General features: G+C 35.7%; 1 protein-coding gene across 5 annotated transcripts in view; it reads left to right on the forward strand.

Moving 5' to 3' along the window:
- Nucleotides 1-26,677, forward strand: part of KDM4C (lysine demethylase 4C) — a 270,730-nt gene that overhangs the window by 78,211 nt on the left and 165,842 nt on the right. The window lies entirely within an intron of this gene.

Consider the following 26,677-nt stretch of genomic DNA (forward strand, 5'->3'; position numbering starts at 1 on the left):
AAGCTTACAGAATTTCTTGAAATTTTAAATACAGTGAAATGAGAAGATATCAAGCTTTTAGATAAGACTTTCTCTTTCTTTTTGCCTTTTTAAGTCTTTCCTCCTCCCCCCCCCCCTTTTTTTTTCCTTTTTTTTTCCTGTTTTCTTTTTAAAGTAGGTCTTCTATTTGTTACAGCAGGCGTGCTCAGGATTGTGTTGCTGGCTTTTAGAAACTACTTGTATATTATGATGGTTTACTATAGGCAAAAACTGAATATAAGTTGTTTACCGGACATGACTGTATTATTTATAGTTTCAACAGGTAAGGAAAAAAAATATTTTAATGGTATTCTTGTATTTACTCTTAGAAGGAATACACTTTTATAAAGTGCAGTTTTATGGATAGTTTAGCAGTTCAGAATTTCCTTGGACCAAGAAACTACTTAGATTCTTCAGAATTTTTTATGGGCCCCATGTGGTTTGGTGAATACTAGAGGGTGTTGCAGAAGCATCAGTTAGTGTGATGATGAACAAGGTCCAGTGTACTGCAACTGTATGGTACCTGTTTAAATATGTAGATTGGTGGTCGAGTGACTCCTCTGTCTCCAAAGAACCATTACTTGAATTAGTAGATCTCTTATTTAATGTGATGTTTGCCATTCAGTATAAATTTCTTTTTTTTTTCTTTTTAGGTAATGATCACTTAGGAGTCACTCATACAATAAAGGCATAGTATAAAAGGTACTTTTAGCAGTACTTGGCATCCTGGTTGTATTTGTGGTCATAGTTACTCTGTCACCTTGTCACTCTTATAAATTACTTACTTTCATTTAGACTGATTTTAGGGGGAAACTTGGTCATAATGTGAACTTTTAGTCCGTGTCTGTTGGTGAAAAAATAGTTTTCATTCTCTTGTTTACCCTTCATACTTCATAGTCCTGCATGTGGATCGGGGCAATCCCAAGCACAAAAATAGGCTGGGTGGAGAATGGATTGAGAGCAACCCTGAGGAGAAGGACTTGGGGAGTGCTGGTGGATGAGAAGCTCAACATGAGCCAACAATGTGCACTTGTAGCTCAGAAAGCCAACCGCATCCTGCCCTCCATCAAAAGGAGCGTGGCCAACAGGTCGAGGGAGGTGATTCCGCCCCTCTACTCCTCTCTCGTGAGACCTCACCTGCAATACTACATCCAGTTCTGGAGCCCCCAACATAAGAAGGACATGGACCAGTTGGAGAAGGTCCAGAGGAGGGCCACGAAGATGATAAGCAGGCTGGAGCACCTATCCTATGAGGATGGGCTGAGAGAGTTGGGGCTGTTCAGCCTGGAGAAGAGAAGGCTCCGGAGAGACCTTACAGCAGCCTTCCAGTACTTCAAGGGGGCCTGCAGGAAAGACAGGGAGAAACTCTTCAGTAGAGCCTGTTGTGATAGTGGAAAAGTCTATAACTTCATACATCATAAAGAGACTCACCTTGTCACAGCTATAGGACAAGGGGTAATGGTTTTAAAATAGAGGGAGGTAGATTCAGATTAGATTAGGAAATTTTTTTTTCCAATAACGGCGGTGGAACACTGGCACAGGTTGCCCAGAGAGGTGGTGGATGCCCCATCCCTGGAAACATTCAAGGCCAGGCTGGATGGGGCTCTGAGCAACCTGATCTGGTTGGAGATGTCCCTGCTTCTTTCAGGGGGATTGGTCTAGATGACCTTTAAAGGTCCTTTCCAGCTCAAACTGTTCTATGATTCTATGATTCTGTCCAAAAATATTTTTCAGCTGGACAAAGAAGAAATGCAGATACAAGGAAGAAATTTTTTACAATGAGAGTGATCGAGCACTGCAACAGATTGCCCAGAGAGGTGGTAGATGCCCTATCCCTGGAAATGTTCAAGGCTCAGTGGGATGAGGCTCTGAGCAACCTGATGTAGTTGGAGATGTCCCTGCTCTTTCCAGGGGACTCGGAGTAGATGGCCTTTAAGGGTCCTATCTAATCCTAAATATGCTATTATTCTGTGATTCTGTGATTCATTATTCCAATTTAGCATCTTTGACTTTTTTTTTTTAATTTCCTGATAGCCTTGAAAAGAAACTGTTTTACTTTATTTGTGCACTTTACTGTAATTGTGAAATTGACTTACAGTATTTTTAGTCACTGAATTAGCTACTCAGCAGCACTACTTCACTGCAGTTTAAAAAACGTGCACACAACTTTTTAATGAGTGATAATACTGAAGAGTTATCAGAGACTCTCTAAAAGAAATTCTAAAGCAAATCTGCAGTCTTTTTTCAATTCTGAAAATATGTTTTTATCTCCTTTGTAGATGAGCATTGGTACACCTCCTATCTTCTGTCCTTGAGCTCCTAACCTTCTGTGTAGAGGTTATTCTCTGAACATTCAATCTCTTCATGTATTTTTCTGGCAGGTTTAGGTTTTTAGTACTATGAATGGATCTAGATACTGGAAAAGATTCATGACTTCCTGGCCGTTCTTAATTCTTACTTCATTTACTGGGAAAACAAGTCCAGAAAGTTTTTAGTTACAAGTTCAGGAAATACTTAGTTTAAAATTTCATAGTATCATTTATTTCATTAAGGTTACCATTCAAGAAACAATTTTAAAAGTGAGTGGTTTGCAGTCATAAAGATAAGAATGATGATAATTCTAATAAGCCACGGGTGAAATTAACACAATCTAGCCAACAGCCCTAATGCAAGTTCAAAGATGGGAGAAGTTCAGTGACCAATTACTTAATTGGATCTTTAACTATTATTAGTTTGTTACTCTATTTTTTGGGCTTCTTGTGTATTTTCTCAGATGGGCTTAAAAATAAAGATTATTTTCATTATTAACTATTTCCTTTGCACCTCCTTTGGACTAGGACTTCAGTTGTAATCATGTCAATTCTCTGATCATAATTGCAATTTGAGAGAATGCCCTATGTTTTTAAGGTTTCTGTTTCTAGAACCGCTAAGATAGTCTTTCCCTTCAGTTACTTTTTCCCCTGAGTCCATCCTGACCTTTTAAGTCCTTACACTGAGCACTTCTGACTCAGAACATCAGGTGTCCTTTTCATGAGATCCATGAAACTTTAAGTTATTCACAGCCATCACTTCAGAATGACCAGAAGCCACCCTTACAAACATTCATTTTTCTATCTAGGGACAATTGTTTTGTTTTTGTATGAGTAGCTTAAGACCTCCTAAAGTCCTATCCAAGGATCTGGGCACATTCTAGACTGGGATTTAAGTGTGGTTGTTGAAACTATTTTTGCTTTGGAAATTAGAAAATGCTATATAATTCTAGCAATTGTCTTCAGTTTCTTTGATTTAGGCAATATGAGTGTAGGCAGTGCTGCTTTAGTGCAGCTTGACATGGTTTACATGTGTGACCTCAGTGTCCTTCCCTGGAAGAGCTAGAATGTTAGTTACAGCAGCATCGATTTGGTGAGGCTTGCAGACCCCACGTGATGAGGAAGATGGAGAACTTCTACGTTTTGTGAAGTCCATCTTCACGTCCTTTATGAATCCTGAAATGCTTTATAGAAGAGGATGGCAGCACCTCTGTTGTCAGAGAGTCACAAGTAGCGAGTATCAATGTCAGTGGTTTTTTTTCTGGTGAAATATATAAATGAAAAAGACTGCAGTCTTTTACTTGGACCTCAGTCTTGCTAGGTGTGTATGAAGAATATTCTTAGTAAAGCTATCCTGATGATGATAATACCTATTTTGAAAGTCCTAGTTTGGCTTGGATGTTGAGCTGTTTACCTTTTCCAAGGAAGAAATCATGAGGTACTACATAAGCAGTAAAACTATAGGCAATCTGGAAACTCCAGTGGCAAAAATACAGATATCTGGGAACTTAAGCTGTATGTCTAAAGACTTGTACATTTGAGTTGTTGGGATGAGGTGAGAAAGATTTTTTTTTTCATAGAAACTTGTAAGAACCTAAGCACTTTTATGTATCTGAGGGGTTTTTTTTTCTTTTTCTTTTTTTTTTTTTTCCCTTAGTTTGCCGATAACTGCTTCTTATTTCTGGTCTTGTCACTGCAGTTTAGTGTCAACATAGTCGAACAGTGAATCTCTGAGGGTACAAGTGAGCTGCAGCTTGCTGCTGTACCTGCATTATCGGGGTGGCTGCTTATTGCTCTGATAACTAAGTGCTTTGTACTGTTGATAATACTCAGGACCCTCAACAGAAAATGATTTATTTTACTTCCCAGAATTTTTTTTCTTCCCAGAAGCATGCCAGTAGTCCATTGATACATGGCTTGAAAAATTTAGAATCTAAGCAATGAGTTTGGGAGGTAAATGAAGATTACACAGAGAGATGGACAAGGAGGAGCATGGGTTAGGGAAAACAATTATGCCATTATTCTGGTGAGGCAAATATGAATGTTAGTGGTTCTAAAAATAGTTTGTTTTTAATATAAGGGGAAACAATGTTCACTGTAAGATACTCTTCAGAATCATGGTTTTAGAAACCATTTGAAAGCTGAAGTCCCAGAGGCTTATTTTGAACAGTCAATGAGTGAGCATGATGGAGGGAAGTACACGGTCATCTTATTTTTCAGTTATGTTGGCCATAATGGACAGAAGTTCTTGGTGGATATGAAAGAAAGCTAGTTTGGATTTATGATCAGTCATACATATTGTAGAAACTGAGATCATATCCTAAAAAGACTAAAGTGTTTTGTGAAGCTTCAGCTGTGGAGTTTAGAATCTTAATAGGCCTTTATTTGTGTTTAGGATATATTGAGGAACCTTTTTTTTTAAAAAAAAAAACAAACCACACCGTGGCATGGTGACCTAGTCCAGAAGGTCTCAGTACAAAGAAAGGTTACTCAGGTTAACCGACATTTGGAATTTGGGATGTTTTTGGGTGGGAAATAAGCCCTCGAATGAGATAAATCTAGGCTACTTTTCCCAGGAAAGGTTGAACCAGATGATCTTTTGACATCTCTTCCAATCTGTGTGATTCTATGATTCTATTAAGTGCATATGAGAATGTTGTGTGAAAAAATCCTGATTATAGGACCAAACTTGAAATTATTGTATACTTTAGATGTTAAGGTGGCTTTTTGTGTATTTGTTTTGGAAAAAGAAATAGAGATTAGCAGGTCAGAAATGAAATAAAAAGAAAGTGTTCCACTTTGTGTGGCAATACCTTTCTTCTCTGGTACCAATTGGCGGTTACTCCCATTCATATTTACAGCTTTCACATGTTCCTTTTTTCACAGCTGAATATTTCTGTTTAATCTCATCACCAGTATACGTTAGTTCATTAACTATCTGCTACTTATAAAAGTCCAATAAATACTGGTTGTTTGTCATGTTTCCTATTCTTTCTTTCCTCTTCGTATACTTCTTGTTACCTTGAAGTGTGTATAAGTCCTGTAAATTAAATATATGTTGTCATATTAAAACACTGTATACCATCCATGTGAATGCAAGACAAAAATTATAGAAAATCACAGCTTAAAGAGTGATCTCTTTTCCGTTGTCTTAAACTTGTTGAGTTTTAGTGAAAGTGGTTTTTAAAACAGGAAGAATTACTAAAACTTGATATTAAGATGAGCACAACTCCCTTTTATTTAGAATATGTTGTAGATACTATTTCCTCTTATTTGCCCATTTTATCTCAAGCCTGAACTTTTTATGGTTTTAAGAAACCCAAAAAGACATTACAAAAACATTCTATTGGAAAAAAACGCAAGATTGTTATTTAAGTGCTGGAACAACACACTGCATTGTTTCCAAGGTGACATTGTTATACTATGTGTGCTGCTGATCGTGTTTTAAGGAGAGAATAAGGGAATCAGAGACCTACACAGATTGGAGCATGAATATGTCATATGTGATTGTCCTGGTTTCAGCTGGGTTGGAGCTAATTTTCTTCTCAGTAGCTGCTGTGTTTTGGATTTACTGTGGGATGTGGTATGTGAAGAATGTTGATAATACACTGATGTTATGAGTTGTTGCTAAAGAGACAAAGGGCACCTTCCAGTTTCCCAGGCTTTGCTAATGTGCGGATGCAGGAAGCTGTGAATGGAGTAGCTAGAGCAGTTGAGCCAAACTGGCCAAACAGAATATTCCGTGCCATAAACATCATTCTCAGTATATAAGTGGGGCTGGCCAGTGAGCAGCTTTCTTGCTCCTTTGCTTGCTGCTCGATTTCATTTCCGTGATTGCTGCTTGGGATGGGCTGTAAAAGTCATCAGGACATTGGGTGGTGAGAAATCGTGCATCGTTCATTTTGTATATATTAGTATCCTTGTATTTTGTTATTATTATCATCTTCCTTTGCTCTCCTAGTAAACTGTCTTAATCTCAACCCATTAATTTTCCTTTCTTCCCAGTTCCCCCATCCTGCTGGGGAGGGAGAGGGAGAACGAGCAACTGCGTGATGACTAGGTTTTATCCACAACAGAAATCAAATTACCTAGTGTGATCTAATTAACACATAAAACTGCAGTTAAGGTAAGGCATTTGTTCTTTAGCACATGCAGGACCAAGAAGTTAAAGACTGAAAGGGAATTTAGGCTATAATTTGATCCACTCGAGCCTTTCAAAGTATGTTCAACTGTATCTGCATTGCTACTGTTTATTTGAACTAGTTGTGTTGAAGATGTTCATCTAGACAAGGGCAAAGCTAAAATGAACAACACTTTTTGTAAACTCTTCCAATACGAGGTGCTGAATTAGGTGGCTCACACAGTTCTCTGTGGCTCCAGCAGGTGTTAATAACACATTGGCATTACCAGCAGTAAGCTGTGGTGTTTGGAAAAAAAGGTTAAAAAGCAGCAAGAATTTCTTGTAACTAATGATTAAAATATTTATAAATGTAAATTCAGTGTTTAACCAAGATGAGGTGTGCAGGCTATATAAGCGCATACTTTTTGATTTGTATTCTAAGTAAGTGTATTTTCATCATCAAACAGTCTGTATAGACTGAATATGCGGTTCTTTCCTAATCTCTCCTATATAGTTCCTTTTAAAAATTGCCTTTGAACATCAATGTGGAGTAGATTGTTTTGCTTATGCCTAAGATATGATTTCATATTAATTTCAAGGAAAAAGTGATGTTAATAATATGAGACTTGATTGGACAAACATTTTCATACAGTAAGTAATTTAAAGTGAGATCAAGCAGGTAAATGTATCTTAGAGTAAAATGAAATTAGTGAAGTTTATTTTCTAACTCTTGGAGCAGAAAAAAACTAATATTGCATGTTTTCTCTTCAGATGTCTTTTATATTGTTCTGTTTGCTGACAATTCTTTGAAAAACAGAAATGACATTTGGGGTCTGTTGAAATTATATCATAGCAAAACAAATATTTGAATTTCAGTGACATACGTTTATTGGAGCATAAGCTCTGGTTTTATGTCCAATTTTAGCTGTTCATCAGCAGAGGGCAATATAACTTCATATGTTTCCTTGAAAGGATTTAATTTGTTGATTTTTTTTTTTTTTCTACTTTTAACTAAAGAAGCACCTACTTGTAAATACTGAGAAAATATGTGAACTCATGATGAAAAAGCAATGAGCTGTGGTATTAGTATTCCTTATGCACTTTCAGAAGGCTATATCAACTTCGTAGTAGTTGTACCCTATGGGAGGTGTTCTTTAAGTTCGTAAGCCGATAGATAATGTCCAGATAGATAATGTTCATGGGAAAACATACCATTACCTTTTTACTGGATTAGTTTGTATACCCTTAGCAATTAGCTGTTGCACCTTTTCAGTGATTTTTTTTTTTCCCCCTTGGTATGAACTCCTGCAAAATTTGGGAAGCTTTCTGTCATTTCTTTTTACATCTGTTTTGGTTTTACTGTGGGATTAAGTCCCTTGTGAAGAACTCATAGTACTGTACAGACTGTGAGTACGTGTGTTGTAAGTTAAGTGTAGTAAGAAGCTGTGCTGTGATAATTGAGAAAAAATACATTCAGGTCTCCATTACAACTCATTCATTCTGTGTGTTGTGACAAGAAGAGTTTTGTTTTATGACTATGATGGTAAAATAAGCCTTTACAGTCCTTAGGAAGTGTATGTACTGTAACCTTTTAGTGTAAATCATGTTAATACTAATCTGTTATGATAGTTCTTTGAATTTTATGTTGCCATTTAAATTTTCATGTAATTATTATTTCAGAACATACCAGGAATACTAAAATGGATATTCATGTGTGGCAATTTTTTTTTAAGTATGCTTTCCTATTTCTGATACTCTTGAGGCATATTCAGAAAGACTTCAGACATATGGTTTCTTGTTTTTCATCTTCTCCTTTGGGCATCACACATTCAAAGAGTCTACTTTACTGTCAGAGCATAAATACAATTCCCGCTAACAGTCTGGGACAGGCAGCATTTACTAGTGTTAAAACATGAGGCTAGGATTAAAAGAATTTGAGTTCTAGCTCCAGCTCTGCCCTTGGCTTGCTGAAAAACCTCAGGCAGTTGCATCCATCTCTTTACTTTTGTTTCAAATGCATTGGATAATGCTGTTCTTCCTCTGTTACCAAAATTGTTTTGAAGATTTATTTGCTACTGTTTAAGCTATAATATTTAAAATACAAATAGCAATAGAACTCCCTTAAGTACTGCATGCAGATAAAAATGGCAGAACAGATAATGAAGAATGTGTGTATTTGGTGTAATCTATCTTTTCCATTTAATTTTTTGCACAAGTATTTTGCTTCTCTATTGTGTTCTAGTTCCAGATCTGGCCCTAATTACAGGATTTGATTAAATAATTCAGTCTTTCACACTATCACTGTGTTGCAAAATAGGAACAATTTCAAATAAACTTCAGCAAGCTGAAGGCTGGGAAACATAAATGCAAATAATAATTATTATGGCTTTAAAAATTTAATTTAGAAAAAAAACACGGAAATTTTAATGTATAAATATAGTACTAGTTATACAGTTATATCTCACAACATACGCAAATGGTTAATTAAATATAGCATCATTAGATGGTCAAAATGAACATAGTGTGTGTATACAAATGTAACTAGCAATGTATACATTAGGTAAATAGTTTCAAAATTACCTTTTAAGCATCTTAGATGTTTCATTTCCTTCATGCTAAAAAGATTGTGTCATTTTTTAAAAAAACATTAATTGGAGTGAATACAAAGACAATTTTATAGACAGATATCACTCCAGTTGGTGATTTTTTTATCCATAGTAACAGGGTTGAGTGGGGAGAAAGAAGCTAGCAAAATAAACTGGATGACTTGCAGAACTAAATCATTCTCATTCTCAGTGCTATATCCAGGCACATGTATGTCAACATCTACTGTGTCACAAAGGTGTAGAGAGATAGTAACTTCTTAAAATATACTAACTAGATAATTTATCATACCACCATATTCTTAGACACATGGAATTTTGTGATGTTCTAGGACAAAGGGGGAATGTTTTTCTAATATTTTTAATTGAATGTCTCAAACTCCATTTAACTGTATTATTAAACTTGTATTTGTGCAATTCTAGTGCAAGAGAAAGGAAAAGTGCAGCTACAAGTGTGGGTTTTTTTGTGGTGTGTGAGGTTAGGTTTTTTTTTTTTTTCCCCCTGGCAACTACGATTAGAAATACATGAAATGTAGTCATTACTGGGACTTGAGATAATACTGCAAGTGTATAGTAAATATGGCTGCTCCTACTCTATGTGATATTGAGATGGCATAGATTATTATGGTAAAACCATTATTTCCCAGCATTTAGTATATTTGCTTATAGAACTGACTGGTAGTAAGGAAAAGGGCAGGAATTCTATTTCTGTATTGTTATTTTGTTTTGGGTCTTCTTTTTTGTTGTGTTCCCTCCGTTTTTTTTCCCCTCTCCCTGTGCCCTGTTTTTTGTTGACTTTCTTGAGAACAGGTTTTTTTTTTTTTAAAGGAGTAATGAAGACATTTTAAAGTAACTTACCCTACATTAGTTAACCAGTCTCACAACTGTTGAATCCATTTTTATTGTCTTGATTATGCAAGACAAAGGGCTGTACATGAAGAATATGGCCTATTTAGGTGACAACACTTGGATGCTTGCCTCTTACCAACCTGTTGGAGTTTGAATCTAACACTTGATCAGCTATGCTTTTGGACACTGAAGTGAGAAGATAAAAGTTCCAGTACAATTTGCTTTCACCTGCTCAGGTGCAGAATGTACATGTTGAGATACACATTTTCCTAGATATGATGAGGTGCTTGAATACCTCTGTTTGGTTATCATACCAAATGATACTCTTCTTCCCTTGAAAAAATACGGGGGAGGAATTAATCTTAAAGAAAATTAACATTTTCTTCTCACGTGACTGATGGTTTTGCTTCCTTTTGTACTTGCTTTGCGTTTCTTTGCACTTAAAATAGTGTATTCATTTGCACATCAGTATTCCTTTAGTACTTTACTGGAAGTGTATGAAAGCTGAGACATACTAGATGTATGATGTATTTCTGGAAGATTTCACTGTCCTAATAATTCTGCGTAAAATCTGTTTTTGAAGCCAAAACAGACTAGAATTCTCTGCACAGTGCTGAGGGGGAAGGGAGAGTTTGGGAAAAGACAGGAGATTGAGGGAAGTACCTTCCCCTACTTTCTGCAGGGAGCAGAAGGGTTGCTTGGGCGTTAGGTATCCTTACATCACCTTGGTCTCAGGGATCCTCTGCCAGAAGACTGTGGTTTCTGCGTGGTTTGTGCTGTTGTGTACCTATTACATTCTGCTCTTCTTGTTGCTGGTTTCAGGTCTGGTGTGTAGATACTAATTTGTTATATGGATTTTTGGCCTGTACCTGATAAGAATGAAAGGCTGACCCAGAGCTATGTATCTGTATTTCACAGATTCCCAGAAAAGGGCATTGTGGTGATTAATGAGAGGAATACAGCAGCACATTACCAGTTTCATGTCAGTCAGCAGTACCAAGGTGCTGTGATATGAATAAGGATGTGTAATCCAAAATGCCTCCTAAAAATTAAATGAAATCTTATGCCTCATGTGTGGACCAGGTGGAAGTCCTGTGCAAAGTCAGTTTAAATGGATTTGGCATGTGGTATTCTCAAAGCCATGAAGAGACAATACTTTTTTTTTTAAGTGAGATTTCATATTTGTGTTTCCATCAGAGTTTCTGCCTGCTATACAGTGTCATTGGCATACCAGTTTTCAGAGTTAGACTTCTGTTGGATTTTTGTTTTTGTTTTTTAATTGATTTTGTATGTGGACTTTTCTTCTATATTCTCTTAAAATACAATTGTTTAATGTGTTTCAAACTTTTTTTTTGTCTGTTATTGAAAGTATAGATGATGGAAATTGCTGGATAAAACTGAATATGAACTTCTGTTTTTTCATGTTTGTAATTGTATGACACTATTGAAAATATGTTGTGTTTGAACTTTTATGTTGACACAATTTGAGTGTTTGCTGACTACTAATTTGGTATTATTTCAGACTTAAGCTTAAAAAGGATTAGGTTGTATCGTGTTTGTCATATTTTCTCATTTTAATGATGTCCGTGTTTTGTGACAGCTGATAATTAATTTCCAAATCAAATTCTCTTCTCTGCCTGAATCTATTAGAGCATGTTAAGGAAATGCTATTTGATGCATGTTCTCTGAGGCTATAGTCAGATGTCTTTTCTTTTTTTTTGCTTCAGTTTTGCTGTCTTAATGGAAGTAATCTCAGCACTGCTGGGTTCCTTGGCATTTTTGAATCAAATCATTGCTCTTATAGAGCAAGCAGGTACTTGGCAGAAAAAGGACAGTCTTTTATTTTGTTATGATAATATACAGGAGAGATGAGGCCTACTAGTGAATTTGTTAGAAGCAAAAAAAAAAGTTTTGGAAAAAAATCTGAATGAAGTTTCACATTCCTTGAAACCAGACTTTGTTATAAGTCTTGATAACTTATTCAATATTATTTTAAAACATTGTTCTTATGGCAAGGGAATACAAATGTGGCTGTTAAAAAAATTTCACTGCAATGACCTTTAACCCATTGCTATGTTTAAGATCACTCAAAAGGAGCTATCTTAGTAACCTATATTTCTTCTTTTAATTAGGAACCTTAGTATGTATCAGTCAAGTTTAGCTTCAAATTTCTATTATATACCTTTGATTCTTTAATGGTTTCTTTAATTCAAAATAATGTAGTGAATGATGGTTGAAGTAGTTCAGTGGGTGGAAACTACTTGTATTGTTTGACTGCAGTCTTGCTGGAGGTAAGATGCTTTAAATACAAATGGAGATACTCATGAGAATGTAAGACCTTCCACATATAGTATGTTTCAAGGAAAACTGTGCCGAGCAGTTTTAAACTTTTTCCTCACACTCCAAATAAAAATATCAATCACTTTCCAGAAATTGTTCTGGGAATATGATTATTCCTACAGTGCGTGTCCCATGTTGCAGAAGAATGGTGTTGATTATTTGCTCTTTGTATTTGAGTTTCATGTGAAATAATGATTTCCATCAACAGCTTTTCTTATTTTGCAAGACATCATGTTGTCCTTCATTTAAGCAACTGCATCTAGCTCTTAAACAGCTTAAGACCATGTGTGTTATAAAAGGAAAATAATGCTTTTGATTAATTTTCTTTTAGCAATCTAAATCCCATATTCCTGAGCTTAAAATAACTAACAGGATTAGCATTGGAAATATATGTATGTAGAAAAAATATCAAAATTCTATGTGTAAAATACACTGCAGTTTTGAAGAGTTTGAAGTGAAATGAAGTAATGAGCATAAAGATAAAAAGAGAAACATTCTTGAAATAGTGATTCTAGAAATATGATGTAAGAATAAAAAGTAGTTTGAGATTTATAATAGAGTGGCTTTTCTCAAAACTAAAGGTAGTAAATGAGAATGTTTGACATTTTAAAAATTTTTAAACCTTGTACCATGCATGCTACATTTTCTAAAATAGTAATGTAATAATTTCAATACTATAATATAAACCAAAATAATAGATGAATGTTAGTTTTACTTTGATAACTGTAATTAGTATAATAAAATTCTAAGTGGGAATTGGTTTGGAAATTGGTATTCTAGTCAGTCTATTTAATTGATTTGGAAATTGTTACTTGCTGAGCTATACCAGCTGGTAATTGGAGTAGTAACAGGTGTGGAAAAATCTCTAAATTATGAATAGGTAATAAGTAAATGTTACAAAATACCTAATTTCAAAATAAAAATGAGCCATGCTTCATTCTAATTGTAGTAAAAAGGAATTTTATAAACATTCATTTTTCATTACTTTGGAACAAAATCTTGTTCAAACTGATGTGAAATGAAGATATCAACTGATGGCCAATAGCGAAGTTGTTGTTGTTTAGCCCTGGTCAGCACAGTTTCTCGCTCCCCGTCCCCAGCGGGATAGGGGAGAGAATTGGGAAGAAAGGAAAACTCATGGGTTGAGGTGAAGATAATTTACTAAAATAGCATAGGAAAACTACAATAATAACAAAATATAAGGCTACTAAAATATATAAAATGAACAATGCATGATTTTCTCACCACCCGATGTCCCAGTGACCGATACAGCCTGTCCCGAGCAGTGATCATGGAAATGAAAACTGAGCAGCAAGCAAAGGAGCGAGCTGGCAAGGTAGAGGGAACGATGCCAGCGAGTAAGAGAGAGAGCTCAGAAGATGGATGCCCTGTCCCGGGCAACCCCGGCTTATATACTGAGCATGACGTTTATGGCATGGAATACTCTCTTTGGCCAGTTTGGGTCAATTATTCTGTCTGTCTTTTGCCCAACTTCCTGCATCTGCACATCAGCGAGACTTGGAAAGCTGGACAGTGTCCTTGGTCTCATTAGCAACAACTCATATCATCAGTCTGTTTATCAACATTCTTCACATATGAAATCCAAAACACATCATCTACTGAGAAGAAAATTAACTCCATCCGTGCCGAAACCAGGACAGTATCCACCCCTTATTCCACACCGTCTATGTTATGCTTATGGATACATAAGCATGACACATACCCAGATGTCATTCCCTCTTATTTATGGGGCTATCCGTGCAAAGTCGTCTGAGTTCATTTAGTCCATGACTTTGGGCTCCATCTGTTGTAACAGTCTTTAAAGGCAGGAGACGTGGTATGTTGTGTGGGGTTGTTGCGTGCTTCGTCTGGTGCTCATAACTGGTGCGTGTGGTGCAGCTGGTGTGTCATGCCTGTGGTCTGTGAATTGAAGATATTCGTCTCAAGGAAGTTGTTGCTCACCAGTTCTGGTTCCATCACTGCTACACTTCACTTGTTTCATCAAAGCTCATTCTTCACTGATGAGGGTGATTCTTGCTGCAATACCTTTGATATGACATACAATAACTACAGAAATTATGACATACAGTTCAGATTATTGGCTATTTTCACCTAAAATTAAATCTCCATGAGGTACACATCGGTCTTCCGCATCCTTCCGCATCACCCACCAAGTACATCCAGGTCCTCCAGCAAAGGCAGTCCCACAAGGGAGTCTACATCATTGGAAAATGAAAGTAGATGGCAGCTAGATGAACCAGGTTCTTGATCTTTTCCAACATGAAACAATAAAATCTGCTACTGTTTATTGGCATCGTTTGTCTCACTTCTGGCTTCTCGTATTTACTCTTTTTTGTAATCTGTTTGGTTTTTTTTTTAAATTTGGTTGGGTGGGGTGTGGTGATTCTGAAAGTGTAAACATCCAGATATTCTGGGTACCTATTATGTGACTTAATATAAAACAATGTATGCATATATGTGCAAAGTGGATAGATTTGTCTTAGTGCTGTGTGACAGCATACTATTTTTATTTTTAATGCTTAGTGTTTAGGTAAAGCTTATGTGGGAAGTCTTTACAATATAAGGAAATAGTGCTACAGTTCAGTCGGCTCTGTATGATTTGTGTCTTGAGCTAGTATGTGTTTTATTTTAGAATTTTTCTGAAATAGACTAACCATGGTTAGATGTTCTAGTTGGGAGTGATTTTGAGACAGAGAGTATATTTTTGGTAATTTTATGTTATAAATGAACTAAAATTTCCTACCAAATCTTACTCATCTCCCAAAGACTCTGTAAACCACAGTATAATGCTTTGTGGTCTCGATTAGAATTAGTTTGTATACGTGTAATTTTTAACCTTTGCATGTAAATGAAGAAAGCACATGATGGGCTTTTGTACTGTTTAAGTTATGGAAACTATATTGTTTCAGTTAGTAAGTACCCAATCTTTAAACATGTCAAATGTATTTTTTTTCAGTACAAGATCTGAAAGGGAGTGAGGGGGAAGGTAGGTACTTCAAGCCAGTTTGCCTCTGAACCAGTTGAATGCACTTTGTTTCTTCTCTGAATGAGATAAATGGTGCCCATGACACAGCTCATACCAGGTGTATTCATAAACGTCTGACACCTGTATAAGAATAGAAATACCGAATAAAAGCAATATTCTGCATTTATTTGGCATAGCCATTTAATGAATTAATTTAAGCTTACTTCTCTTATTTGTATCCCTTGGGCGGTTCTACCAGCCTTTACTGACAGTGACAGCTTGGTTTACATGGTCCATCTGATTTCCACACATTATTGTCATCTTTGGTTTAAGTTCTTGTGGGTCTTACGTTGGCTGTATGATGCTGGAAATAAGATTCCTTCCATTGTTTTATTATGAGATGTGAGCCTGTGACAGCTTCGTTGTGGCCTTTTGCTGGGGATGTCTAAGTGTATGAGCTGCTGTGGTTCAAACAAGGTAACAGTGTCTGAGACTGTAGCCTGGTGAAGATCAGTGTGGAGAAAGGAGCTGATTGCTTGTATGGTAGTGGTGAGTGACCATAATCAGCAATAGCTGATAGACAGAGACGTGGCACGGAATTTGGGTGTGTGTATCTGTGTGGCTGTAGCATGCATTATTTTCAGCCAAGCTGAGGGTTGTCTGGATACATAGTTTATCTTCTAAAGTGCTGACCCGGTTTGACAGCCTGTGTGTAAACTTGTTTTGTGGTTGAGAGATAGCACACAGTGGAAGGACGATACTCAAATTGGTGAATGCTGCTGTACCTAGAGTCCTGTTTGTTGAATGAAGTTGCTGGGGTGTTATATGCCTCTTCTTTACGATGTACCTTCTGCAGCAGTAGCAAGAAAAGGTAGGGGAAAAGAGATAATAAGAAAAATGTGGGAAATACAATGAATACAGGGAAAACAACAAGAGAGAATGTTGACTGGGAGGAATCTGTTCTTTAAAAGGACATACTTATGTGAGAGGAGCTTGGGATTTTTATTTTTTTTTTGTGGCATAAGTGTTTATATGCATGGGTAACTTCAATTTTAAGAAATGCTTAATAAAATGTGCATGGTCTGTTTAAACAGCAGCAGTGGTACTGTCTTTGGCTAGACTTCTGCATACTTTTCACTATCCATTTTGTTTTTTGACTGCATGGACCATAAGCTTGTTGAACGTCATTATGTAGTGACGTTTGACTGTCTTATTCTTCTGTTTTCTCCATGACTGCTTTTTGATTGTAAGGAAACACATTATGTCTCAGTGAACTTTAGAAAACATTTCTATTTTACTCTTTTCTTTACTTGCCCTGTTCATTATTACTTTTGTCTGTAAGTAAAGAGTCTTGTCTGAGCTTGTGTGGGAGACCGTTTCAAAAACCATTATTTGCCACCAAGCAGTAGGATATGGATTCTATTTGAAATTTACCATATCAACTATTATCATAGCTATTAAAGCTTAATATTTATTTTAGGTCTAAAAAATATTTTGAACTACTTTGCTTATATTCCTTAAAGAGCAAAATCTGTTACTTAAGCTTACTGGAAAGACTGGAAAGTTTTCTTTAATGTAACACAAAAATAGTGAGAAAAAACTTACTACTTTTCTGTTATTGACATTTAATAGATTAATCTTCAGTGATAGAAACCACATGTAACAATTAAAAGGACCACATGAACCGTACTTACTTTTTGAGGGCTCAGTGTTTTAATCCTAAGTGTCACATGTGTACTGAGAATATATATTGGCTTTGTTTAGTGCAGGCTTATTGTTATAAAAAGTTGTTGTGGAAAACAATCTACACTGAATCATGAAATGACTAGTGAAACTAAGGGCCTGCATGTTCTTTTCTGAATTGCCGCAGAACAATTCCAAGAGCGGTCATTTCCACATAGAGAACTCTATGCTAGCAGAAGATTTGTTGATAAAAATTTTGTTGCTGATTTGTTGATAAAAATTTTTGGAATTAGGTGATTTTTGAAGAAGACTCACAAAGATGAGGCTATTGACAAGGTCTAGTTGTGTTACCGGTAATGAAAATGCTGTTTTGAGGAACCAAGAGCGGAGGTGTGAAAAATTGCAGGGAGGCAACCAAAATTAAAAATGATGCTGAGGATATGAGGGAAGTGGAGAGTAAATACATCTTTTCTACATCACATTTCTTAACTATCACTGGGATGTAGTATGCCTGTATTTTACACTTAACAGGAAGAACTTGTTCAACAGGTGCAACCAATGGGAAGGATCTAAGTAGTGATAATAAAAAGAATATAAAGTACGTCTTTAGTGAATGTACATTTTAAAAATGTGTTTTTCTTTTTTCTAGAAAGGATGACATCAACTTTCTGTCAGACTAAAAATAATGTTTACTAAATGTGAATAAAAATATTGATGGTGAAGGGAAATTAAGGTTTCAACCATATTTGACCAAAAGGATTAGATGCCGTCTAATGTGGGTTCATTTGGAATAGTAGATTCCTTGGATTCATTTTTGTTTCATGTAATTGCTATTATAATTATGAAAACTTCATGTTAAGTGGTTCCCTAATACTTCAGAAGACATTTAGTATTAAAAGAGTTTCATCCTTCAGTTTTAACATTGTTATATTGAAATCTATATCCTGTGTTTGGCTTTGCAGGTTTTAGGAAAGATGTGGGCAATTCTTTTTATTTTTACTTGTAAGCAAAAGTGCTGTCGATTTGTCAGCTTCACTTGTAACAACTTTCAGTTACAAAAAAGTAGCAGGATCTGACTACTTATGTATTTAGTCTTATTTTTGTAATTTTGTTTTAGAGATACATACAATCAGAAAAAGTAGACTGCTGGGCAGAATATGTTCTCTTTAACAGTGTTAAATATACTATGTTCCATAAAGGAAAAGAAAATAAAATCAGGGATGTTTCTAAATGTTTGCAATATTTAGTTTTCTGTTGCAGTAACTTGCTAATAGTATTGAACATATTTTTTATGGAAAGAATTTCTATAAAAATATAACAGGAGTAAATTCACCATGCAAACCTTATGAAGTTCAATAGGGCCAAGTTCAAAGTCCTGCATATGGGTCAGGGCCATCCCAAGCACAGATATAGGCTGGATCCAGAATGGGTTGAGACCAGCCCTGAGGAGAAGGATTTGGGAGTGCTGGTGGACAAGAAGTGCAACATGAGCTGGCAATATGTGCTTCCAGTCTGTAAAGCCAAAATTTGAGCAGGGCCTGTTGTGACAGGACAAGGGGTAATGGTTTTTACATAGAGGGAGGTAGATTCAGACTTGATATAGGGAAAAAAAAAATTTACAATGAATGTGGTGGAACACTGGAACAGGTTGCCCATAGAGGTCGTTGATGCCCCGTCCCTGGAAACATTCAAGGCCAGGTTGGGCGGGGCTCTGAGCAACTTGATCTGGTTGGAGATGTCCCTGCTTCTTGCAGGAAGGTTGGACTAGATCACCTTTAAAGGTCCCTTCCAATCCAAACTATTCCGTGATTCTATGACTCTATGCATTTTAAAAAAAGTTTTATTGTTATCATCAAAGTACTAAAGAAAACAGTGCTTGAGGGCATGTAGGATTGGAAAAATCATCCTGCCTGTGATTGTTAGAAATTTCTTGGTGGTATTTTTAACATTATCAGTATGTCTTTCTTAGGTGCCTTAGGGAAGCCAGTGTTTACTTCTTATAAAGCTCTGATATGGTAATCCACAGTCATCTTTCAAATAGCTACTGGCTTTTGCTGTGCGAAGAAAATACAGTCTCTTTATTATAGGAAAAGATACTTATTGATGGGGTGGTAAGGTCTTCTTTTGGCCAATGACAGTGGAGAGCTTTTGTGAGCTAGGCTCCTGTATATTTCTAGAAACTCCAGTACCTAACCTGTCTGTATAGTTAAATGTATAAGTACTTTTAAAATTCAATCCTCAGGAAAATATATAATTTAGATTGTACCTTCAGATTTAAATCACCGTGCTCCTGTATTTTAACACATTTCAGTTCCTAAGAATACTGAAATGTGAGGAAAAAAATTATTTGGAAACAGAAATACTAAATCTGTCCTTTAAAGTTAAATGGAGACTGAAAATGCATTAATTAGTTAAACTTTCCTACTGCCATACTTGTAACAGAAGTGCTTATACTGAGTTCTCTACAGAGACAGTAGAATCTCTAGGGAGCAGTTTAGACTATTTAGGTACAAAAATTTTTAATTCAGTCACCTAAATGTATATAAATCCTGTAAGGTTAGATTGTAAGTTTGGATGTTAAAAAATAGGGGCGGGGGGAAGGCTTTTTGTGGTATCTGGACTACACAATTGACAGTATTTGAAACTATTTCTATAGAGTAAAATTTCTAACACTAGTCCTGTGTAATCTTCCAGCAAAACAAAGCTCAGCACAGTTGGTGTTTTTTTACCTCAATGTAAAAGTTATTAGCTGCTTTGGGAGTACTGCCATTAAAAATTGAATAGTAACAGAGAGTTGCAATTGAGCTTAAGATTGAATAGCCTCCTGGAAGCTAAACTGTCCTAACTTCAGAAATTTTTGAAGAGAGTTTACTTTTTCTGTCATAGATTACTCAGGGATAGAGCAGTGCTTACCTTGCTGCTCCAACTGATTATGCAGGAGCCAGAAGCAGATATGGTATAGCACATGCTTTCTACCATGCCAGAGAAATAGAACCAAGGGAAATCTGTTGTTTTGTGGTTTTGAGGTTTTTTTTCTGCAGGGTTTTTTTTTTTAATTTATTTTTTGGGGCCATAATCTTTTGGTTGGTTGGTTTTTGTTTTTGAAGTCTTTCAATGGCTTTCCCTTGTTGCTTTTGTGTATTGTTTGTAGGCTTAAACTCTTCTTGCACGTTACCAAGCTACTTCAGTTCTGAGAGTATAGTGATGTTATAGCTTTGGAGATTTTCTGAGAGTATATCTGTCGTCTTTAGTGTAGTCTCTCCTAAGTCTTTGTTTTCCATTCAAATGTTTTATCCAGGTAGACTTAGAAGCTTCCAGGAAGTGTGAAAATATATATGCAAGAAGTGCAAAATTATATTGCAGAAATCTGGTACGACCTGAAGGGGTCACATATGCTGTGCATGTGCTGACTGGTGGTCAATGATCCGGGTGAGCTTGACATTCATTGTCTGTATAGGACATGTACATACTTTTCTGTTTCAGAAATTGCAGTTAGAAGTGTAAAGAAACCTGCATTTTTATAACACACTATAATTAAGATGCCTTGAAGTCATTCAATAGGATAAAATACTGCTTGGTGTCAACTCAGTAGGTCCTTTTCAGTCAGCTGTAACTACATCTGTAATCAGCTTGGTAATTATAGATGCTTTTAAAAAATGTTGTTTAAACAAATGGTTAAATTTCTTTAAAAGTCACTGCTAACACACTTAATCAAAAGTGTTGAAGATACTGCAAAATACTTCTTTTGGCAAATGTGGCACAGTTCAGCAGTTTTAAGATGTTAGTCTTACATTTTCATTGAGATGCTTTACTGTGAGATTAGCAACTTAATTTGCATTATTATTTCAGTTGTTTCTATAAGTAGGTCTTTTCCCGAGGAACCTATCACACTGATAAAAACAAATCAAATGGGTCTCTACGCAGTGTTTCACAGACAGGTGCTTGTAAAATGTCAACCTAATATTTTCAGACAGCTCATGTATTTTGAGTTGTTTGCATAGCAGCAAGATGTTCTGTACTTCTTGTCTAGAGAAGACTAAAATTGAACAGTTAACATCTTAGTGGGTCATTAGGTCATTCTTACACTAATCAAGAATCTGCGTCTAAAAGAATAGCAATGTTAGAAAATCAAGTATTGAAAGATCAGTCTGTCAAAACTAAGGGGTCAATTCAACTTTAATTGACCCTTGATATGTTAAAATGTAATCTTTAATTTTATAAACAAATGCATATTTTTCCACCAGACCTTACTCTACTAACCAGATTCACTGATCTAGTATTCCTTTATCGGAGCATATAATGTGTAGTCATACTGTTCATTATTCAAACCAGGCACCAAAAAGAAGGAAAATTCCTTCTAGTTGTTTTTGTAATGCTTTCATCATTGCATCTGTAAGCTTCATAAAATTAATTTAACATCACAATACTCCTGTGAATTAGTTCATATTATTATCTACATTTTACAGCTGGGGAACTTTAAGCTCAAAAGCTATAAAGGCTGAAATATTTTGTTGATTTAAAGTGTTCAATATGAGATGCCAATGACTTGCATTTTAAATTTTGGAGTTTTCTTATAGTACTTTGAACCACAGTTTAGCTGACCTAAACTGCAGACATTGTAGCTCATCACTTTTGCAGCTTCCTTTTGTAATATTTTATTGGCTACTGCTCATGAAAAATTGGATTTTGTGGTTAGCCTGCTATCATACAGGAACTCCGTGACTGAGTAAAGGAAAGAATCAATTTCTTCTAGTAGGTGTGCTCTGTCCTTAAAAAATGAGATTTACCGTTCCCTTAGAGTGTTCTTTGCTGTGCTCTCTGTACATCTTCAAGTGTCTGCAAAGAAGTGCAACACTAGCAATTACAAAATTCTGATTCTGTCCCAGGTTGCATCTGTCGTGAGTGTTTAGTGAAAATTATTCATTTAGCAATAAATGTGAACATTTGATTAAAAAGCATACAATAATGTACAGACATTCCATAATGGAATGGCTTAAAGGCATTCATGCAGTTTTGATCCTAGTGTTTCCTATGTGAGGATTCTTGACTTTGTGACCTTTATTCTCTTCATACATCCTTTAATTTAGGATTCAAATATATTTTAAAAGATTAGGATTGGAATTTTTCTTGTGTGATTTACAACAGGGCTTGAACTTTTACATCATTGGTATGTATCTTTTTTGTTAGAGCTAACACAGTGATTGGTAGCTGTTGCAGGTTTCACTCTGAGTGTTAATAGCTGAAGAGATGAGGCATAAACTCTGCCTTTGGATTAAGGTTTTTTTTTCCTAGCAAAAGACAGATCTAGATTCTGGATGTTCTTTTCTGAGGTTTACAGGACACAATATTCCAATGGTTACAGACCAGTCTGCCACTGGCGTCCTCTCTGTGTGCTGTCATCTGTCCTGCCTCACCCACCCACATCTCTTTCCTCACCTGCATCTCTCTCCGTTCTAACTCCCGATTCCTGGTTTACAGAGGTCTTTTCTTTTTATTTTTCTCTGTTTGTTGCTCGGATGCAGACTTCCCACTTTTTCTCTGCCCTCATCCAAATCTCTTTTCCAGGGGGTTCTCCCTCCTTCTGGCTTTTGTAACTCTCTTGTGCAGCTGCATGCTTCTCTGCCTGCTGCACTCTTCCTTCCATCCTGTCCAATTCTGTGTTCTATCCACATAGCTTTGCCCTCCTCAACTGTGCTGTTGTTTCCGGCAGTGTCTGAAAGTATGCAGCCATTTCATATGTAAATCTTGAGAAGCAGTTCTATGCAACACATGTAATATTGCCAACAAGTAGACCACATAGGCTTTGTTGGTAACAGAAACCTTGAAGCAGTAGAAAATAGTTACATTTAAAAGGTGAGGAATATAAAGAAAAATAATCAGTAGAAGTAGTGAAAATTCAGACTTTTTGCAGATCACATTTTGTCTGGAGTCTTTTAAAAATAATACAAATTCTTGTCAGGATCCTTGTATTGGATTCCACCGGAATGATGTAGCTATATTGTTTTACCTGAACTTTTTGCAGTAGTTTCAAATAGGTCTTGTTGTGTATAGACTGTGATCAGCTATGTTGCTTTCCTCTGTGGAAGTTCCCACAATCCTGGTGGGTCCTAAGCTTCTACAATTCCCCCCCGCTTTAAAAATCCTTTCTATTAGGGCTATGCTAAGACCTTTTCAAACAGTTAGGATACCACTCCCTTCGGAGCCAGTTACAGTAGTGTTGAGAGCTGTGTATCTCAGAGGAGTTGGTTTTGAACAGTCTGTGCATCCTCAGTGCACAGCTTGCTGTGACTAATTGTACTTTCTGGAGCACTTTCTCCCCTCTAGTAGTTTGAAGAATGAAAGACTACATTTGAAACTCAAGTCCTTTAGCTGATTTTTGCTTTGTCTACAAAACAAGCTTAGTGGTGCTTCAAGCCCAGAACGAAATTGGTGCTTTTCTTTACTTTTGTTGTGATACTCTTTGTTAAGCCTAGGTTAAAATATCACTTGAGCTGAGAGATGAATCAAACTACACTTTGCTGACATTTTCAAAACAGAACCCAGCAAAATTGAAAACCCAGAAATGAACTGGATATGCCAAATGTCAAATGGCCTGTTCTGTGTATGTGTAGTGCTCAGATGATCATTTCCAGTTCTGATAGCAAGAGTGGAAGTTAAATAATTGTATTTCATACTGTTTCTCATGATAGAAAAGTTCAGTGCAAGACTCTGAAGGAGGAGAAGGTGATTTATTCACATGCATTTCTTTGCAGATTTCACCCACTCATTGTGTTTCATTCTCTCATGTTGGCATACTCATCTGTCCTGAGGTGTCCCAACAGTTTGTCTAGGATTAGTTGTTGAGGTATGGCAGACAAGAGGACACTGACTTCCACGTTCTCATCACAGATTTTGTTTTCTCTTTGACTGGTGGTGATTCTCTGTGATTTCTGGAGACTCCGTGCTCAGGCCAGATTAAGTTCAGTGGTCCATTGCTCCTTCTGTGCTGTCGCCTTAGCTGTGGTGTGGCCTGTATGCAGTCAGCACTCCACTCAACACCTGCCTATTTCTTACTTCATTGAGGTTTTTCCTTGGATTTACAGCTGCTCTATTTATTATGCCTTGCTCCACATACACCGTTCTTTTAAAGCCTCACCTGTTGTTTTGTCTGGTGCCTTTTTACACTCATGCTGTCATTTGCACTGCATGCATAACAGTATAGTATTGCCTCTACTTATCTCAATGCTGAGACCAGAATGGAAGATCGAATGTTAAATAAGGAAATGACAACTGCATAAGTATGTATTGAGACCTAGGAAATGAAGCATACTTATGGTTTATAATGTAAGACAAATATATGTATCCTGAAACACAAGTCAAGGAAACGTCAAAGATTTTTTTCAAGAAAGGGTGTCTTATAATAAAGCCACCTGTTAGTGTACTTATAAAACATGAATGAGTGATTTCCTTTAGTTTGTCAAGTTACTATATGAATAATAGACATTGATGTTATTAAGAATTGACTAAGGCACCTGAAGTTGAAATATTTACATTAGGTTGCATGTATTTATGTTTATAATTACATTTTGTATATGTATGAAGTATTTGTTTATTTATTGCTTTCTCTCATTACACAACTCTACAAATAGCAGTATTTTAATGCAGCCTGAGTAATTTCATTGTCTCTGCCTCTGCTAAGTTTCTATCTGAATTGTATTAAAAATCCAGAACACGCCTGCAGTGTCCATATGCTGACATTAGAAGCACAACATTTGTTAGTTACTGGAAATGTGTGAGAGTGTAATAATATCTACACAGGATATCTTTAAGATAGTATCAGAGACTGATAGTGTTAGAGTATCAGAGTTTAATTTTGAAAGGTGACCACTATATTTGGCCTATAAAAAGCCTATTTACAGCAGTGATTTTCAAAAATGCTTAATATTTCCTTAAATTTAATGTCAGAAGATAGATCTCAATGTTAGAGGTACAAGAAAAAAAGTGGTTTTCTATATAAACATTGTCTTAAAATTGTATGGGAAGGTAATATATATATAGACAAAAGGCTATATAGTGTCTTTATATATTGCAAGTTCATTTTCTTTAAGCAGCTCCACTGATCAATTTGAAGTCACATCGGTGGAATAACTTTGTAACTTCAGTAGTCATTAAAAAAATAATGGCTTAATGTAAAAATTTTAAAAAATATGTGCTGGTAAAAAATAAGGATATTAATTAAATAATCACTTCTAAAATTAAGATACAAATACTAAATATTTATAAGAATACACTGCTGGATTTTCTGAAATTCCTGACTTTATTAAAAAACATCTTGTCGTGTAGATGTATCTGACATTTTCAGTAGAAGTTATCACACAACTGTATGATATGAAGACAGAGCATTGTACTGCAAATGAAAAGATGGAGATCAGCTAGCCAAAGATTCATAAATTAAAATTGTGCAGTTTAAAATATAATTATGTAAGTCCTTTGTCCTGTGATAAAGTATTGCGTATTTAAGTGCCAGTAAAATAATTAGTAAGTAAATGTATTAAATTGCCAGATAGGTAAATTAGTAGTAAATTATTTGTTTAGTGTTTTAATTTCAGAGTGTTGTGGAAATTTTAAACCAAGGCACGTAAGAGCACATACAAATGTATGCTGTAATAAGCTATTCAAGAAGTATAGTAAGCAGAAGTTTCTAACGTCATGAAACTTTCACTGTACAAGTTGTATGGTATTGTAAAACTAATATGGTTTAAAAGTGAGTTTATAATATCTTGTAGTGAAATGTTAAAACAACTTCTAAAATTTTCCTTATGCTTATGAGTATTCATCTTAAAAAGGAGAATTCCTGAGCATTGTTTTACTCTTGCTGCAAATGATTGTGAGGGTATACATTATATTAATAGTTTCAATAATTTGCCAAATCTGATTTTGAGAAGCACGAGAAAGATGAGTACAAAAACTGTTCTTGCAGCATGTTTGGTTACTGGTACTCAATGCAAGTGATAATGATGGTTCTTAGGTCTTGTCTAAAAAGCAAGCTACTTGTCTAACATTTTAAAGACGAAAACTAATTAGAACAAAAGCTGAAAACTTTTCATATCTGTGAGCAGGTAGAGAGAGGGTGCTTTTTGGCCATTCAGGAAAGCAGATTTTGAACTATACAGAAGTAGCAGTGGATAGGCTGTGTGAAATTAAGCGTTGCAATGTTGTTTTTTGGTAGTCAGTTTCAGGGAAATATGGTATGACTTGCGTACTAATGTTGAAAAGTGACATCAGCTTTTCACTAGAAGATTTTAAAATGCTCCAATGGTGTGGTTTTTTGCTTATGTTTAAATTGCAATTTTTTATATTCTTGTGTACACTGTGCTTTTTGTTGGATATTGTTTTGTTAGTGATATCTCTGTTCTAGAAATTGACAGTATATACAAATTCTCTTGCCATGTAAGCTTTCCCTGAGAATAAGCAAAACTCAGAACTTTAACAGTTTTCATAGACTGGGTAATTTTAGAGGTATGCTTAAAAATTCTTAACATTTTCTGACATTTTTTGTGCCTTGTATTTAATTACTAGGGTTTTGTATTTATATATATATATTAATCTACATCTGTAAATAAAAAAGATTGATAGTAAAACATGAATATAGTCAATAAAACAGTGTATCATATTCACAGTAAATAATTTTTTTTTGTGCATATATAGGAATCTTTTTATAAAGGGTAAATATATTCCAAGATTTAAAATTGACCCAGTGAGTTAATGGTGTTAGCAAACAAAGCCTTCT

This window comes from Chlamydotis macqueenii, chromosome Z (assembly GCF_036417535.1).
Source record: "Chlamydotis macqueenii isolate bChlMac1 chromosome Z, bChlMac1.mat, whole genome shotgun sequence".
NCBI lineage: Eukaryota > Metazoa > Chordata > Aves > Otidiformes > Otididae > Chlamydotis > Chlamydotis macqueenii.